General features: G+C 45.8%; 1 non-coding gene across 1 annotated transcript; it reads left to right on the plus strand.

Moving 5' to 3' along the window:
- The first annotated feature begins 724 nt into the window (after window positions 1-724).
- LOC117066161 lies at window positions 725-831 on the plus strand. The gene has a single exon (XR_004430161.1). It is a non-coding gene; the product is annotated as a U6 spliceosomal RNA (small nuclear RNA).
- Window positions 832-7343: the final 6512 nt, after the last annotated feature.

Here is a 7343-nt window from a genome sequence, read left to right on the forward strand (position 1 = left end):
TCTCGCTCTGTCGCCCGGACTGGAGTGCAGTGGCCGGATCTCAGCTCACTGCAAGCTCCGCCTCCCGGGTTTACGCCATTCTCCTGCCTCAGCTTCCCTAGTTGCTGGGACTACAGGCGCCCGCCACCTCGCCTGGCTAGTTTTTGTATTTTTAGTAGAGACGGGGTTTCACCGTGTTAGCCAGGATGGTCTCGAACTCCTGACCTCGTGATCCGCCCGTCTCGGCCTCCCAAAGTGCTGGGATTACAGGCTTAAGCCACCGCACCCGGCCGTGTTTCAGTTTTTAACAACAAAAAAAAATTTAAGTAAAATATAAAAAATTTTAAAAATAGAAAAAAGCATATAGAATAACGAGAGAAAGAAAGAAAATTGTTGGACATGGTGGCTCATGCCTATAATCAAGTGGATCACTTGAGCCCAGGTGTTTGAGACCAACCTGGGCAATATGGTGAAACCCCATCTCCACAAAAAATACAAAAATTAGCTGGGTGTGGTGGCACGTGCCTGTGGTTCCAGGCACTTGGGAGGCTGAGGTGGAGGGATCGCTGGGAAGTTGAGGCTACAGTGGTGAGCTATGAAGTAAGCTGAGATTGTGCCACTTTGGGTGACACAGCGAGCCCCTGTCTAAAAAAAAAGAAGAAAAAAGAAAAAAAAAAAGAAAAGTATTTTTGTACAGCTATACAATGTGTGTTTTAAGTGGTTTTACAAAAGTCAAAAAATTAAAATGCTCACTTCAGCAGCACATGTACTAAAATTGGAGCAATACAGAGAAAATTAGCATGGACCCTGTGCTAGGATGACACACAAATCCATGAAGCATTCCATATTTTTCTAAATGCCCATCAATGATAGACTGGATAAAGAAAATGTGGTACATATACGCCATGGAATACTATGCAGCCATAAAAAGGAACAGGATCATGTCCTCTGCAGGTGCATGGATGGAATTGGAAGCCATTATCCTCAGCAAACTAACCCAGGAACAGAAAACCAAACACTGCATGTTCTCACTTACAAGTGGGAGCTGAATGATGAGAACACATGGACATATGGAGTGGGGAACAACACACAGTGGGGTCTGTTGGGGGGCAGTGGAGGGAGGGAGAGCGTCAGGAATAATAGCTAGTGGATGCTGGGCTTAATACCTAAGTGATGGAATGATGTGTGCAGGAAACCACCATGGCATATGTTTACCTACGTAGCAAAGCTGTACGTCCTGCACCTATACCCCTGAATTTACAATTAAGTTGAAGAAGAAAAAAAAAAAGTTGAAACAGAATTTAAAAGGTTACAGTAAGCTAAAATTAATTTATTATTGAAGAAAGAAAAATATGTTTTTTGAGACAGGGTCTCGTTCTGCTGCCTAGGCTGGCACAGTCATTGCTCACTGCAGCCTCAAACTCCTGGGCTCAGGCTCCCACCTCAGCCTCCCGAGTAGCTGAGCACACTGAGCTATTATTTTTTTATTTTTTGTAGTGACAGCGTCTTGCTATGTTTCCCAGGCTAGTCCTGAACTCCTGGCCTCAAGTGATCCTCCCACCTGGATCTCCCAATGTGCTAGGATTTACAGATGTGAGTCACTGCGCCCAGCCTGAAAGAAAAATTTATTTTATTTTTCTTTTTTATTGAGTATGTGGTTTTTGTTTGTTTTTGATACAGGGTCTCACTTTGTTGCCCAGGCTGGAGTGCAGTGGTGTGATCACAGCTCACTGCAGCCTCAACCTCCCAGGCTCAATCCTCCCACCTCCCAGCAGGCCTCCCACCTCAGCCTCCTGAGTAGTTGGGACTACAGGCACGCACCACCAGGCCTGACTAATTTTGGTGTTTTTTTGTAGAGACAGAGTTTTGCTATGTTGCCCACACTGATCTCAAACTCCTGGGGTCAAGCAGTCTTCCTTCCTCAGCCTCCTAAAGTGCTAGGATTACATCATAAGCCACCACACTTAGCCTAAGAAAAAAAGTTTAAATAAATTTATTGTAGCCTAAGTGTACAGTTTATAAAATCTATGGTAGTGTACAGCAGTGTCCTAGGCCTTCACACTTACTCACTCACCCGGAGCAACCTGCAGTCCTGCAAGCTCCATTCATGGTGAGTGTCCTATATCTTTTACACTCTTTTTTTGGAGACAGAGTCTCACTCTGTCACCCAGACTAGAGTGCAATGGCACCATCTTGGCTCACCACAACCTCTGCCTCCTGGGTTCAAGCAATTCTCCTGCCTCAGCCTCCCGAGTTGCTGGGATTACAGGCACCCGCCATCATGCCCAGCTAATTTTTGTATTTTTGTAGAGACAGAGTTTCACCATGTTGGCCAGGCTGGTCTTGAACTCCTGACCTTAGGTTATCCGCCCGCCTTGGCCTTCCAAAGTGCTGGGATTACAGGTGTGAGCCACCGTGCCTGGCCTACACTGTATTTTTACAGTACCTTTTCTGTGTTTAGATACACAAATACTTACCATTGTGTTACAATTGCCTACAGTATTCAGTATAGTAACATGCTACACAAGTTTGGAGTGTAGGAGCAATAGGCCATACATTACAGCCTAGGTGCATAGTAGGCTGTACCATTGAGGGTTGTGTGAGTATACTCTATGATGTTCCCACAATGATAAAATCACCTAACAATACGTTTCTGAGAATGTATCCCCATCACTGAGCAATGCAAGGATTGTACGTACAGAAAAGTGCACCAATCATTAGTTAAATACACAGCTCCTGTGATCACACCTGAGTAACCATCACCTGTGTAACCAGAAACAGAATATCAAAGCCCCCTTTGCCCTCTTCAAGTCACTGCCCCCCTGCAAGATAACCAGTATTGTGGCCTCTAACAGCACAGATTAATTTTGCCTATTTGTGAACTTTATGTCAATGGAATCAGATAGTATATGCTATTTTTATGTCTGGCTTCTCTTGCTCAATGAGATTTATCCATGTTTTTGAGCATAAAACACTTTTCTCAGTCTCAGAGCTATAGTTTCTGACTATACCACAGTTTATTCATTCCACTGTTGATAGAAATTTGGGTTGTTTCCAGCTTTGACTATTACAAATTGTGCATGTCTTTTGGGACACATATGTATGCCTTTCTGCTGAGAATATGTATTTAAGAATGGAATTGTTAGGCCATACGGTATGCCTATGTTTAACTTTAGAGGTTACTGCTGAACAGTTTTCAGGTTATTTTACCAGGGGGTTAATTTTTTTTTAACAGCACAGGTTGAAACTTCAGGTGATGTTTTTAGAACTACTTATATTGGTGGTGAAAGGCAACATTTCAACCTATTTCTCAGGCTGCAAAGACTTGCCATGCCAACTCTAAAAGAGGTCCAGAAATGCTCCCCTTGGAGCCTCTTCTCAGCCCTATTCTTTTTTTTTTTTTTTTTTTTCAGAAACAGAGTCTCACTCTGTTGCCCAGGCTGGAGTGCGGTGGCACAATCTCAGCTCACTGCAACCTCCGCCTCCCAGGTTCAAAGCGATTCTCCTGCCCCAGTCTCCCAAGTAGCTGGGATTACAGGCATGCACCACCACATCTGGCTAACTTTTGTATTTTTAGTAGAGACTGGGTTTCACCATGTTGGCTAGGCTGGTCTCTAACTCCTGACCTCAGGTGATCCACCCGCCTCAGCCTTCCAAAGTGCTGGGATTACAGGCATGAGCCACCACGCCCAGCCTTTCTGAGCCCTATTCTTAATCTGCTCATCAACTCTGCTGAGCTCTGGCTTATTGAGGATGTGTGGGGCCTGCAGAGCACATGCAATACCAGGTCCTTAGCCTGAGAGGCAACACTGTCCTCAGTGGTGCCTGCGATTTCACAGTCCAAATCAGAACATGGAGTCTGACAACTGAGCAGGATATTTGAAGCTGGGACTGTGGGGAAAAGAAAGAGAGATCAGCCTGTTACTGTGTCTATATAGAAGGAAGTAGACGTAAGAGACTCCATTTAGTTCTGTATTTGAAATGCTGTTAATCTGTGACCCTACCCCCAACCTTGTCCTTGCAAGAAATAGGCGCTGTGGTGACTCAAGGTTTAATGGATATTGGGCTGTGCAGGATGTGTCTTTGTTAAACAAGTACCTGAAGGCAGCTTGCTAGTTAAAAATCCTGCCCGTCCCTGGGCAATGGAACATCTCCGGGTAAAACCCATTGTGTGCTTTGTTTACTGAGCAAGGAGAAAACCGCCTGTAAGCTGAGCGCCGGTCCCCTGGGCCCCACTTTTCTTTCTCTATACTTTGTCTCTGTGTCTTATTCCTTTTCTCAAGTCTCTCGTTCCACCTAACGAGAAACACCCACAAGTGTGGAGGGTAGGCCACCCCTTCAGGGACCATCCTGGGAGGCCAGTTTTTTTTCTCTCTCTCTCTTTTTGTTTTGTTTTGTTTTGTTTTGTTTTTGTTTGTTGAGACAGAGTCTCACTCTATAGCCCAGGTGGAGTGCAGTGGTGCAATCTCGGCTCACTGCAGCCTCTGCCTCCTGGGCTCAAGTGATCTTCTTGCCTCAGCCTCCCAAATAGTTGGGACTGGTCAAGCTGATCTTGAACTCATGAACTCAAGCCCGCCTCAGCCTCCTAAGGTGCTGGGATTACAGGCATGAGCCACCTCACTTGGCCAAAAAGCCTATTTCTCTTTTTTTTTTTTTTTTTTTTTGAGACCAAGTCTTGCTCTGGTGCCCAGGCTAGAGTGCAACAGCATGATCTCGGCTCACTGCAACCTCCGTCCGCCTCCTGGGTTCAAGCGATTCTGCTGTCTCAGCCTCCTAAGTAGCTGGGATTACAGGCATGTGCCACCACATCTGGCTAATTTTTTTTGTAGAGACGAGGTTTCGCCATATTGCCCAGGCTGGTCTTGAACTCCTGGACTCAAGCGATCTGCCCACCTCGGCCTCCCAAAGTACTGGGATTATAGGCATGAGCCACCTCGCCTGGACAGGAAGACTATTTTTCTAATAATGGAGGAGAACATTGAGGCTCCAATATGACGCTAACATTATCACATGGTGCTGCAAATATAACCAGTGCTTGGGAAAGCATAGGCACAGAGAAAACAACAACAACAACATAACCCAGCGCCCCTGTGCCTGAACAGATCTCTCTACTTGTGCCAAATTCATTCCACCTGTGTAACTGACTTAGCTGAGAACTGCTGGGGGATTGGCAGGCTGTTTTCAGCGAGTGCAGGGAAAATCCCCATCTGGTCCCTTTCTGAGATGCTTCTAATTCGTGGGACCTCATGTCAGTCTCCCTGTCCTAGGTCTTCAACCCCTAGAAGGGACGGAGCTGACTGCATCTCTAATAGAAACTCGCCTCTGTATTTTCCTTGGGAAAGAGAGTGGCTCCCTTGAGGTTTGGGTAATTATTTCCATCAGTTTGAAGGGCTGGACATTAAGGGCAAGAATCATGGTTAGTTTACTATTCACTGGTGTGAGCAATGAAGGTCAACCAGTACCCATGGCCCCCTTGGGTTCTGGATCATTGTTGTGAGGGACTGGTTTCCCTGGAGACTGTCTTTGAAGAGTCCCGGGCCAAGAATGGGTAGGGGCTCTCAGCTTCAGTATCACCATGATGCCAAGAAATAGTTATTTATTTCTTTTTTGCTGGGCCTGTGCTTACCCAGGAAATATTTCGTAATAGACCCAGGTTAGTTTCTTCAGCTCCATGTAGACAACAAATGTACTTGACCAGATATCCCTATCAGCCGTTGCCCCAGCCATATGATCAGGCTATTTCCAGGCTGAACCTCCCCAGACTGGCTTCCATGGGCTTATTCCCGAGCTTTCGTGAGGTTGGGGAATGGTAGCAGAGTTCCTTCATCCAGAGACCTGGTCTCTAGATTGCTGCTGAATAGCCCTGGCCATTGGTCAGTTGACCCTCTGTCTTCTCATTTGTATAGTGGGAGGATAGTGGGGGACTTGCCTTACTGCAGAGCTCTGAAGAACTGTTGGACCAGAGAGAAGACCCTCTGGTGATTTCATTGTGGACATTCCCAAAGACTTGGCTCTGGGCTGGTGCTTTGACAGGGTGTGTGGGTGAGAACCAATTAGAACATTTTTAGCTGCAAGTGATATTAAACTTATCCAAACTGGTTTAAGCAAAAGAGACCTATTTATGTGTTTGTTTACATAATGGAATTATTCTGGGGCTTCAGGCATAGTTTGATCCAGGGGCTCAAAAATGTCACTGGACCAGGCCATTTTTCACTTCTGCTTTCTTTAGAGTTGCCTTGTTCTCAGACCCTGGTGGCAAGACAGCTGCTGGCAGCTGCTGATGCTCTCACATCTCCAAGTCCAGGAGAAAAAAGAGCATCTTTTTCTGTCCACTTGGATATCTGATATTAGCTCTGATTGGACCTCATGGTTTGGCTTGGGTCCCATTCCCATCCCTAAACCAACCACCATGCAACTCTGCATGGTGCATAATGCACTATAAAACTCTGACTGACCAGGCTTGAATTATCTGCGATTCTCACGCCAGGGAATTAATTCCACCTGAAGTACATGAGCTGAAAGTACAATCCCCCAGCAGTGCTGAGCTAAGCCAGTTACACAGGTGGAATGAATTTGGCACAAATAGAGCGATCTGTTCAGGCACAAGAGTAGTTCCCCAGGTAAAATTGGGATGCTATTACCAGAGGAGGGGGAATGGGTACTAAGCAGAGAAACGACAACAGCTATCAACAGGGAACAGTCATGTATGGGCAGGATTCCTCTGGTCTGGGTCTATACAGGACATCAGTGTACTGATGCACAGGATACAGAGAACATAGGACTTACCACCCAACTCCAAGAAAATGTCGGGCTGTCCCGGAAGCCTCCAGATACTGCCCACCCCTCTGAGACCTGGTATTTCATAGTTAATCACCAGGTAATCTGGGCACTCTGAATCCACAGAGTCATCACCCTCTGCCTGGAACAGGGGTCATCTGACCCATACCTTCTTACTCCCTGAATGTACTGTGTTTTCTTTGAGGGCAAGGACCACAACTTTGTCCTCTTCATATCTGCAGAAACACTTATGAATGAATAAGAATAATGTTTGGCAGGTGTGTAGAGCTTGATATTGTCTCTCTTCTTTCTTTTTTTTTTTTAAGGTATGTAAGAGCTTGACATTTTCTTTCTCTCCTTCCTTCCTTCCTTCCTTCTTTCATTCCTTCCAAACAGGGTCTTGCTCTGTTGCCCAGGCTGGAGTGCAGTGGCATGATCATAGCTCCCTGCAACCTTCAGTTCCTGGCCTCAAGTGATCCTCCTGCCTTGGCCTCCCAAAGTGCTGGGATTCCAGGTGTGAACCATGGCTTCCAGCCCCCAAGCTTAATATATTTTGAAATCTCTTTAACATGTATATCTTATTTGAT

Source organism: Trachypithecus francoisi, unplaced genomic scaffold (assembly GCF_009764315.1).
Source record: "Trachypithecus francoisi isolate TF-2019V2 unplaced genomic scaffold, Tfra_2.0 Lachesis_group2, whole genome shotgun sequence".
Taxonomy (NCBI): Eukaryota; Metazoa; Chordata; class Mammalia; order Primates; family Cercopithecidae; genus Trachypithecus; species Trachypithecus francoisi.